General features: G+C 40.5%; 1 protein-coding gene across 1 annotated transcript in view; it reads right to left on the reverse strand.

The window, feature by feature from the left end:
* The window catches only part of LOC311254814 (butyrophilin-like protein 2), a gene marked incomplete at its 3' end in the record, with an annotated part of 69,786 nt that overhangs the window by 27,132 nt on the left and 30,524 nt on the right, over positions 1–12,130 (reverse strand). The window lies entirely within an intron of this gene.

Consider the following 12,130-nt stretch of genomic DNA (forward strand, 5'->3'; position numbering starts at 1 on the left):
CTACTTTACAGCCTGAAATTGAGCTTCAGCTTCACTGTTCATGTGTAAAAGCTGCTTCTCTTCCTGACCTGGAGCGACCTGATCAGCAGCAGTGAAACATCTCTGCAGTTCCTCCAACACAAGCAAATAAAGATCCGCTCCAGACGTGTTGGAAGAAACAGTCTGTGATGAAGAGTGTAACTCAGCCCCCGAGTTTCATAGTCCACAAAACATGTCCAGCTTCCCTCCTCATATTCAGGCAACACAAACACCACAGTGGTCTGTTGGAAATACAGTTAAAGGAACAGTTCACTCAAACAAAACAAACACTCAGTCATCATCTCCTCCCTCATGCTGATGTAAAGTCAGGTGAAGTTTCATTGTCCACAAAACATTTCTGGAGCTTCACAGTAAAACTCTCCTCAACAACTGAAGTAGCTGGAGACTTGTTTTAAAACAGAAAAACAACAGAAATAAAACTCCATTAAAACTTTGCTGAATTAGCTGTTAGTAGTTCCTGTTTGCAGTGAACCTGTTGATGAACGGACAACTATCAGTGGATTACTGTGAGACTGAAGGAAACTTAAAAACAGGAGATTTCTCAGGCAAGTTCTGCACATGTAAGAAGCGTCTGTTTTCAGGACACAAATTTATGGAGTCATTATCTCCCCCAGTTCAGCTTGATGATGTTTTTTATCGAGTGTCCAATGTTACATTTTTTCCACTGCGTGGAACCCTTTGATGTATATTTAACATCAGGAATCTAAACTAAGCTCAGCTCTGGACCAACTAGTTTGTACGACGTCTTGTCGAACCAAATCTGAAGACGAAAGATTTTAACGTTTTAACAGAATTTGTGGAAAAACAAAAGAAAATGCAAAGTGACGACATTATGTGAACATAATGAGTTGGTTCATGGAGATAAACAGTTATTTCTCCAGTCAGATGCTTTTAAACTGCAGCAGAAGACACAACGTTATAATCAAAAGAGCTCCAGTCAAAGTCTGTTTCCTTTGCACTTTGTTTCATTTTCTTCTTATCTATACGACAAATTATAGAGTCGAGCCAAGAAAATGTTTCTGGTGTTTCCACTACGTTCATACAATCTTTCTTGGAAGTTGTACTCTGTTGTACACGAGACGTGAAAGAAGAAGTTGTGTGAAGAATTAACGAGAAGTTCAAACCCTGCAGACTTCCTGTTTTGGCCAAACACTGCTTGAAGTGGATGTGAACGTTGGTCTGTTGGTTTCAGGAAGTGAGTCGGGTTCAGATGTTGTTCAACCATCAGACAAATGTGTCAGAGCGGACTGATGCCTTTTTACTTTGACAGGATTCTGTGTCCTACACTTGACTTGGACACTATTTGTGATTGAGTGCTGTGAGATAAAGGCGAGGACTGTATATGTATATTTATTTTTATATTTATATATATTAGTTGTATGCTAGCTCAGTTGAGGGAGCAGACATGCTGTGATCTGTCTTACGGTCTATTGCAACAATACGTGTCCAGGAAACTTCAGCATGGTTACTTTTGTGAACACAAAAGTATGTGAACCTTTGCTTTCAGTATCTGGTGTGACCCTCTTGTGCAGCAATAACTGCAACTAAACATTTCTGGTAACTGTTGACTAGTCCTGCACGTCGGCTTGGAGGAATTTAAGCCCATTCCTCAGTGCAGAAAAGCTTCAACTCTGGGATGTTGGTGGGTTTCCTCACATGAACTGCTCGCTTCAGGTCCTTCCACAACATTTCGATTGGATTAAGTTCAGGACTTTGACTTGGCCATACCAAAACATGAACTTTAATCTTCTTTAACCATTCTTTGGTAGATCGACTTGTGTGCTTACGGTCGTTGTCTTGCTGCATGACCAGGGGCGATTTTAGGATTCAAGAACATCAGGGGCCAAGGGTAAAAGAACAGGGGCTGAAGTTGTGAAAATTGTTGATGTGTGTGTGTGTGTGTGTGTGTGTGTGTGCGCTCACACTCTGCTTGCTCTGCTTCCCTCTCCAAGATGCACCAAGATGGATTTATGTGACTTCTGCCTACACATTATCAATCACAACAAAACTGCACTCACGTCTGCACAATGTTTTTTTCTAAAAATGTGAAATCAGAGTATTCACAGTTGAAACATAGTAGCTATAGCTTCATGAGGGTCAACATTTTATGATGTATGCTGCTTTCTTTAATTTTTGAAGGATCTACAGATCTGAAATAAAGTATTACTATTAAATCTGGTCTGCATCACACAATTTACTGAATTGCAGGGCTTCTAGTAGTAGCCTATTGTAGCCTATAAATACAACTCCAATACATCTTGAAACCGAAAATGTTGGAGCCAAAAATAATGTTTTAATGTGAAAGTTGGAGGAAGTGATTCCTCTACACACATACAAATTTTGACAAAGTATGTTTGGTTTTGTAACTTCGATATTCACAAAAATAAGCCGTCCTCCGAGCTGGACGGAGAACATTGATCGCTATGCGCAGCCGACAGCCGGGCGAGTGCGCAGGGACCGTCTGCAAATTGCAATACAAGAGCCAGATGCTGCAAACAAAAATCAATAACTCCACTGTTACACAGTATTGGGACTCCAAAATCACCACACACACCAAGGGTCTCCTCATGGTCATACTACAACAGCAGTTTTCGATGGATAGGCTGTTGCATATTTTTGGTGATTTTTTATTAGTATTAATCATTAATATCTACCAATATTAATCAATAGCTGCACTGTTATACAGTATTGAGACTCCAACATCACCAAAAATATGCAAAAGCCTATGGTGATTTTGGAGTTCCAATACTGTGTAACAGTGGAGTTATTGATTTTTGTTTGCTCTTTGTAAAAATGCTATGCTATTACGGTGGGATAGAGGCATCATTTGTGTTTGGAAAACGGTTCGCTCCAGATTTATTGATCCCGGAAGTTCGAACCTGTGAATATCCTTCCAACTTTACTTTACCAACTGCGTTAGTTTGGGTTTTTATTTTTTATGATGCAACACTAAAGCTGTGTCAGAAGCACGCGCACGCTTATCAATGATTTTGTGTTCGCATCAAAAACTTTTGGAATTGAGGTGAAAGGTAAGATGTGGTAAACGTGAGGAAGGTCACATTGTTAAGACGGTGTGGGTGGTGAATGTTTTCATGGCTGCCACCATCAGCAACACGCCCCACTTCCTGTTGAATAATCTGTAAGCCTACATATCAAAGCCCACACATGACTACTACTATTGTGTCAAGCTGGTGTCTGTGATTTTGTGAGTGTATAGCTGAGGATTTACTGTACGTTTTACTTATTTGCTTTGCAGCAGCTTGTCAACGACTACAGCAAAGATCTCTATCAGGCTGTCTTACATGCAGTCACAAGATCAGCAGAAAACAATGGGCCTCATTCATGAACGGTTCTTACGAACAAATGTGTTCTTAAGTCCCACTTACGAAGATTTGATGAAGATTGTGGCATTCATGAATTTTTTCTTATGCAGGATTTATTCTTATTTTTTAACATTTTATATTTTATTTTATTATAAAATCTGCTTAGACTAAGGTCACGTTTATTCAAACACCTTGCATCTTAACTTATGACTCTCCCTCACTGTTACAGGCCTGTATGATGATCATTGCCTGCTGTGTTCTGCACAACATCGCTATGAAGCGTGGTGTGCCACTTCCCCCTCAGCCACAACACCGTGAGGATGTGCGTCGTGACGCAATGATGGGACCAGACTGCAGGCACGCTGTTCATGTTCGAGCGCAATTAATTGCCTGCTTGTGAAGAAAATGCGTTAATATCACAATTTCAGTCTAACAGTCTAATTCACTTTAAAAAAATAAACAAACAAAAAAGACAGACCTTTCAGTGCACATCTTTCACATGTTTAAAGTTTTTTTTTCGCTTCACCTGCTGCGCTCCAACTGATTTATTTTTTGCTTTTGGCATTTTGTTGCTGTTTGCTCTGTACTACGGCATCAGTGTCCACACGGCCCTGCAGTTTCGTTTATGGGCATTAAAGGATAAGTACCGTTTTTACAACCTGGACCTTATTTCTGGCAAAACATATGGTCATGTACTCACCCAGATAACTTTGGTGTCATTCGGCGTCGTTCGGACGAAATTAGATCCAGTGTAGCGGCGATATATCCATATAATGGGAGAGACGGGGCAGCGACACACAGCCTCTATATAACGCATTATCTGCCACGAAACTAGTTCATTTCATCAATATTTTGTTATGATATGCTAGCGCTATTAGCCTCTGAGTCCGGGCTCGTCTATTGTCAACATCCGGGGTCTGTAGGCTGATCTACTACCTCTGACCTGGAAGATGTCGTCTCTGAGCTGCGCGCGCACCCGCGACAGCGCGCCTTGTTTACCTGTAGCTGCTACTGCTAGTTTGACCCCGGATGTTGATAACGGACGAGCCCGGACTCAGAGGCTAATAGCGCTAGCATTTCATAACAAAATATTGATGAAATTAACTAGTTTCGTGGCAGATAATGCGTTATATAGAGGCTGTGTGTCGCTGCCCCGTCTCTCCCATTATATGGATATATCGCCGCTACACTGGATCTAATTTCGTCCGAACGACGCCGAATGACACCAAAGTTATCTGGGTGAGTAAATGATCATATGTTTTGCCAGAAATAAGGTCCAGGTTGTAAAAAACGGTACTTATCCTTTAATGGGCGGTTACCTATGCTAATCCTATGTTAATTAGACTCACCTTGCACACGCTCTCAACTTACGCAGAGCTGGCATTCATCAATGTAGGAACACAGCTGCAAACAATTCTGAGGCTTACGAACGCGTTGATGAATCTGACGTAGGGTTTTCTTAAGGAACCTCTTAAGAACAACTCAAGAAATAATCTGAGAAGATTCTTAAGAAGATAATTGTGAATGAGGCCCAATCTTCCCACAGGTTTTTTCTTCTTATCTTTCTATCAAGGTACACACCTTTCCTCTTTTACTACATTAAGATATAGCCTACCAGTGAAAATGTCATTTTAGTGCATAACTGGTTCGATTAAACTACATCCATAATTCCCCTGATTTAATTAATACGTGCAATTTAAAATAAGTGCCCTTCTAATGCCCTCAAAACACAATAATTTACGGCAAGCCTAACTGTTACTCTGTTTCCACGTTAAGAGAAAATACCACTGTGCAGATGAATAGCCTACAGGTGAGGTGCTATCTAACGTTATTGTTACCTAAGGTAACGTTACCTGAAGTTCTTTCTTGATTCTTTGCTAGCATTGCCTTTGGCCTGAAAAAGCTACGGATATCCACGTCTGCGACGTCTGCACATGCTTGTCATACTCTGTGAAGGAGTTACTTTTACGTTGTTGAGGCAACTTCTCACGCGCAGTGATCTGTGCAGTTAGTTCTGGGCTCGTGTGGGCAGAGGGAGCGGGTGAGAATTGTGACCAGAGTCATTGGGTTGTGACTGACTGAAGTGGGTGATTTGATGTGTCTATTTCTGTATTAAAAACTGTCATTTTTGCCGGAAAAAAACGTCCGGGGCTAGGTTTAAAACATCCGAGGCTCTAGCCCCGGAAGCCCAGGGCTAACGACGCCACCATGCATGACCCACATTCTCTTGAGATTCAGTGCACGGACAGATGTCCTGACATTTTCCTTTAGGATTTGCTGGTTTAATTCAGAATTCATTGTTCCATCAATGATGGCAAGACGTCCTGGCCCAGATGCAGCAGAACAGGCCCAAACCATGACACAACCACCACCATGTTTCATAGAAGGGACAAGGTTCTTATGCAGGAATGCAGCGTTTTCCTTTCTTCAAACATAACGCTTCTCATTTAAACCAAAAAGTTCTGTTTTGGTCTCATCCGTCCACAAAACATTTTTCCAATAGCCTTCTGGCTCGTCCACATGATCTTTAGCAAACTACAGACGGGCAGCAATGATCTGAGAGCAGTGGCTTTCTCCTTGCAACGCTGCCATGCACACCACTGTTGTTCAGTGTTCTCCTGACCGTGGACTCATGAACATTAATATTAGCCAATGTGAAGGAGACCTTTAGTTGCTTAGAAGTTCCCCTGGGGTCCTTTGTGACCTTGCCGATGATAATACGTCTTGCTCTTGGACTGATCCTTGTTGGTCGACCACTCCTGGGGAGGGTAACATTGGTCTTGAATTTCCTCCATTTGTACACAATCTGTCTGACTGTGGATCGGTGGAGTCCAAACTCTTTAGAGATGGTTTTGTAACCTTTTCCAGCCTGGTGAGCATCAACATCTCTTTTTCGGAGGTCCTCAGAAATCTCCTTTGTTCGTGCCATGATTCACTTCCACACACTTGTTGTGAAGATCAGACTGTCCACACTGCCCTCAGTAAACACACACCTTCCCACAGTGGATGGGCACGAGCAGGTTGGAACCACTGAGCAGCATTCAGGAGAATAATTACAATAAAATAAGATTGTTTTTTATTTTCACAGACGTCTCACTGTAACTCTTTATCTTCCAACGGTGAAACCACGAGAGGATGTTTGCAGGAGACGAGTTTCTCGGAAAGTAGCAGCCTTCTCAAAAGAGGATATGAACTCCCCCAAACCTACTCAACCAACCACCCAACTCCCCGAGTCCATGTAGAAACATCCTCTACACAATCATGTGTTTCACAGAGAGTTGAACCTCACTACAACCTGACTGAGCCTTTCAACATGACACTATCACCTGTTACCAATGAACCTGTTCACCTGCAGTCTTTTGTTGCCACTATCCCAAACTTGGAAGCAAATATTTACAGAAATCAACATAGTTTATTAGTTTCAACCTAAAATATCTCGTCTTTGCACAGTATTTAAATAAATACAGGACAAAAACTACATGCAAATGATTGTATTCTGTTTTATTCATGTTTTAACTGTCTGTTGACAGAGGTGCACACACCTGACCTATAGAGCAATACATGTTTATATGTAAACAAACAAAGTGTTCATTCTAAATGTTACAGTTCACCCATTTAGCTGCAACATGAGATTTAACATGTAACTTCTTTTTTTACATATAAACATATTTCTAACAATTTATATCTCAAATGTGAAGAAATTGAGCTAAATATTGAAAATATATCAGTGAGAAAACTGCAGTCAACTTTCTACATTTGGTTTTATGTCCCAGACGACCTCTGTTTAGTGTTCGCGCCTTTTTAATACACATAAGTGGTTTTAAATCTAAATGAGTTATTTACTGATGTATTTTATGTCGTGGAACAAAGCATACATATCTCTTACGCCCATGTGTTAACCACAGACGATGTTTGACGAGAAACGGAAAATAGCAGCCTTCTTAAAAGAGGATGTGGCACTCATCACACCTGTCACACCCATACACACACACACACACACACACACACACACACACACACAGTCATGCTGCCAGAATGAAGCAAACACAATGAAATGAAGCTTGAAAGCCACTTACTCAGGAACAATATAATTATAAAGACTCTAACTCTGAGTTGTCTAAAAACAGAGTGCAGTCATTTACAAACAAACTGTTTACTGACAACAGTTTTATGATGTGTTCCTGAGTCCATGTAGAAACATCCTCTACACAATCATGTGTTTCACAGAGAGTTGAACCTCACTACAACCTCACTGAGCCTTTCAACATGACACTATCACCTGTCACCAATGAACCTGTTCACCTGCAGTCTTTTGTTGCCACTATCCCAAACTTGGAAGCAAATATTTACAGAAATCAACATAGTTTATTAGTTTCAACCTAAAATATCTCGTCTTTGTACAGTATTTAAATAGATACAGGACAAAAACTACATGCAAATGATTGTATTCTGTTTTATTCATGTTTTAACTGTCTGTTGACAGAGGTGCACACACCTGGGGTCCGTTTCACAAAGCAGGTTCAACAAACTCTGAGTCTAACCTTGAACTCTGAGTTGATCTAGTCTGAGATAGAAAACTCTGAGTTTTCGGTTCCAGAACAGCTGATTTGAGTTAGTTTGATCAACTCGGAGTAGTTTCACCCGGAGTTAAGCGCGTGCGCCACAAGTATAAAAGGACAGCATCAATGGAGCCCCGATTCGACGAGTCACCATGGCAACGGGGAAGAGGAGGGCTACGTTTTTCACCCCACTGGGCGTTTCAGGGCGAGGCACACTTTTCTGACCGCTCTGCATACAGCTGCCTTGCTCAAGTGCTCTGCATCTCCGACGTTGTATAAAAAACTCCCATTTGCAAAAAAAACGCAGCGCAACACACAATATCTGCTGGGATGTGAGAGCATGACTTCGGTTGGTAGGCTAATGTTGGAAATGTAAGGACGGATTAGGTTGTGTATGTAAATGATGGACTGTGACGTGAAACGGAACCGCTCAAAAAGATAATTGTCTGGAAATGCAAGAACATCTATGCGCGGTCTGATGATCATCTCCCGACGAATATTTAATTCTCTGCGCAGTAATGCTGCACCTTCATCCACGGGATCATTATCAAAAGGACACGCCATGGTAGTGAAAATAGTCGCCACCTAATATAACTTCTAATGTAGGCCTACTGACTGATTTATGCAATGATTTTCTCAAAAAACAGACGGCAGAACTATATTACGCCAAAACTCGCCTGCTGACTGAATGAATGAGGAAATCAAATACCGTGTGTGGCTGAAAGAGGCGGAGACAGAGAGAAACTCGAGGTTTGTTGAGAAAAACCTGGTCCCGACCAGGTTAGGTTCATAGAGTATGTTACCATGGTAACTGACCGAGAGCTTAAGTTACCTCTCTCTGTGAAACAGGCTGGAGTTTCCCCTCTTTCTCTGGTTTGAGTTACCTCCCTTTGTGAAACGGAAAACTCAGAGTTTCCCTCATTTCAGGGTTAACAGACTCAGAGTTTTCACTAAACCTGCTTTGTGAAACAGACCCCAGGTAAAGAGGGAACACTTTCTGTGTCTGTTTCTAACTTTAGGTTTAAATACTTGAATTCCAACTAACCCAGGATGGATGGAGACAGAGAGAACTGAGGTAAATAAAATCAAGCATGAAGGTGAGGTTTGCCCAGGGCGTCATGCAAGCTAGGACCGCCACTGCTGATTAAGATATAAATTTACGAAAATATTTGATCCAACCAGGCTGTCAGCATTTTCTCTTAGATTTAATACTTATTTCATATCATACAAACACACCGCCTGTTATTGGTGAGTCGATTTTAAGAAACTTTGTGTGAGTCTAACGTGGTTCTGCCATGGTTCTGAAGTATTTACGGAAATTTGGACCATCACAAAAGTCTAGTGTAAACTCTGCCAGTGGGTCGGCTACCTTGTAACATACATCCATTTTGATATTCATAACATTTTCAGCCTTAACAGCAGGCCAGCTGAGAACTTTTTTTCATGTAAGCTGCTGCTTGTAGGAGGGTGTCAGCTGTTTCAAAGCCTCTCAGGACTCATGTGTAAACAACTTTGCACCTTGTCTCGACGCCCTCTGGTGCATCTTTCCAGAAAATACATGCAGTCCCCTTTAGTTGCACTTTTCTCCTCCAGTGTTTACAGGCTTGCATGAAAACTTTGAATTTTAAAGGGTCACCTTCAAAAACAGGTGTAGCTCTTGGTGAAAAGTTGGCTTGTCCTTTGTTGTATCAGAAATTCAGATATTTCATTTTGCCTTTGAAGAATTCGTAGTGTAGAAACATCATAAATTGCAGGTGAAGCATTTTCAGTCCTTTTTCTACTTTTGTGACAGGTAAGTTTTTATTTCCCCTCGATGTTCTGGACTCTTCGAGCTTTGCATCAGGGATGACAACAGTTATTTCTTTTGGCCTTTGCTCCTCATAACAGGATTTCTTTCCATCTTGATGCAGCTGCTGCACCTAATAAACTGGACACTGAGTGTAGAGTTCAGTGTGTAACTGGACCTGACAGACTCTGGATCAGAACCTTAACAAATACAAAGAAGCAGGACACGCTCGTCCCTACAGAAGATCATTTCTGACAGGTGAAGACAACAAATAATGAAAACTACAGTAAGCATTCATAAAATAGAATTTCTCATGGTAAATCATAATTATGATGTATCCTCTCATAATTTAGACTTTAATTGCGCAATTACCACAATAATATATGATCTCATAATTTCAAAATGTTCTCTCATATTTTAATTAGTTTTTCATAATTTTGATGTTTTTATCTCATAATTATGATTTAACATGGGAATAATTTTTCTGGCCTTCCATAAGTCCCAAGTAATGACAATAACACAGATATAAAATATAAAAGTCACATTATATTTACTTGTAGCTACAAAGTGTTCACACTGACTGACAGTGTTAACAGCAGGCTTTAGTTCAGTGAAGTCTGATGGTTTTAAAGCACATGTGGAGCTCAGTCAGCAGCTTTAAGCACTACAAGCAGTCTGATAATATTTGGTCAATAGACGGCATTTATACAGCACTGCTGCCCTCATTCATCCATTCACTCACTCACTCACTCACGGACTAACAGCGACAAAGAGAGATAGATCAGATAATCAGATATTTATATAAAAATAAAAGAATAAAGCAACAGAACAGAGTGAAAGAGCTCGTCTTTGTCCTCAACAACATTAATAACAGAGTCAAAGTTTGTTTGGTCATTTTTTCTCTTAAAGCTTCACAAGAGTGGAACTGAATCTCACAAAATATCAGAATTCAACACAAACTTTTCATTTAATTTTCACTGAACAGAATGATTCATTAATAATCAGTCCTGTCAGCATTAAAGGCCACCTGCTCTCTCCTGTTACAGGTACACGTCACTGTACTGCATGTGGACCAGCTCTTATTGTGGAGGGCTGATAGTAATGTATATTAAGGTGCATGTTAAATAAAAAAATGAACGAAACAAATTAAACTACTTTAACAACTCCTGAGACACAACAACCTCATCACCACACTGAATATTTACTGGACGATGCTACAAAAATAACACGATCGTGTTCAATGATGATGTTTTGAACATTAAATAATAAAATAAATTATGGTTAATGTACTATTATTGTTAAGTGACTATAGTTAAATGTTTTTGCTTTGTTTGGATGCATTTTTACAGTGAAGTGCGTGAAGTAACAACAACAGCCAAGCTAACGTGTCAAGTAAGTGTTACTGCTGTACACTGTTCTTTACAAATATACTCAACAGAATAATAACTACAAACTGTTCTGAGTGAGTTAATTTTCATTCATAAATATCACAGAATTGTGGAAAGTACATTTTTACATAATTACTCTCATTTGGACCCTCCCCGATGTTGTTACCATGGTTACACCCTTGTGTCTGACGCAGTCGGACTGACACGCCCAAAACTCGTTAAAAGAAATGAAAGTAATGATCACCTCAGTCCAAATCTCTGTCTTCTGCATGAAAGTGCAAACAAGCTTCATTTTCACTTTGCTGCCATCCCAACCCTTTAAACTGACTTTAAAACAGTTTTAACCCTCAAACTGCCTGAAACAACCAGTCAGAACATCCTCACCATCATCCAGCATCGTCTGACACTCAAACTGGTTTCTTTAAATGTTTAACTGGTACAACACACACATATAGCAGCAGCAAACTTCACAGCACATGCAAAGAGAGTTACATTTCTGGATCAGGTGGATTCTTTCAACGAGGTCGACGAGTTGGGTTCAGATTGAGGCTCTCTCTTCTCCTCGTCTGCAGGAAGGAAAACAAGTTATATTCAAGAAAACCTCAAAGGTCTTGAGTGTAAATATCAACAGAACGATTCATGTCTGAGATAAAACAACTGTCAAGACTCTGAACTTGAGATACAGACAAAGAATGTGTGTTTTCACTCACCATGAATATTAATTGATACATTATTTAAACTTACCTTTCTGACGATTTTCTTTTCTGAGATGCCTGATGTAAAGCCCACCAACAACAACAGCAACAGCAGCAGCAACTAAAAGGAGGCTGAGAACTACAAAACCAGTAATCGCTCCAGCAGAAAGCCCTGAAACAGATGAACAGTGAGAGCATCAGTCAGAGTGTCAGTGCAGATGATAAACAGCAGACTGGACCTCACAGCTCACACAGAACAACTAAAGGTGAGTCTGCTCCTGAAACCTGAACTTGTTTCACATGAAAACTCCACTGGGATGAATGTGAGCAGGAACAGTGA

This window comes from Pagrus pagrus (genome assembly GCF_965226575.1).
Source record: "Pagrus pagrus genome assembly, chromosome: 3".
In the NCBI taxonomy this organism is placed as follows: Eukaryota; Metazoa; Chordata; class Actinopteri; order Spariformes; family Sparidae; genus Pagrus; species Pagrus pagrus.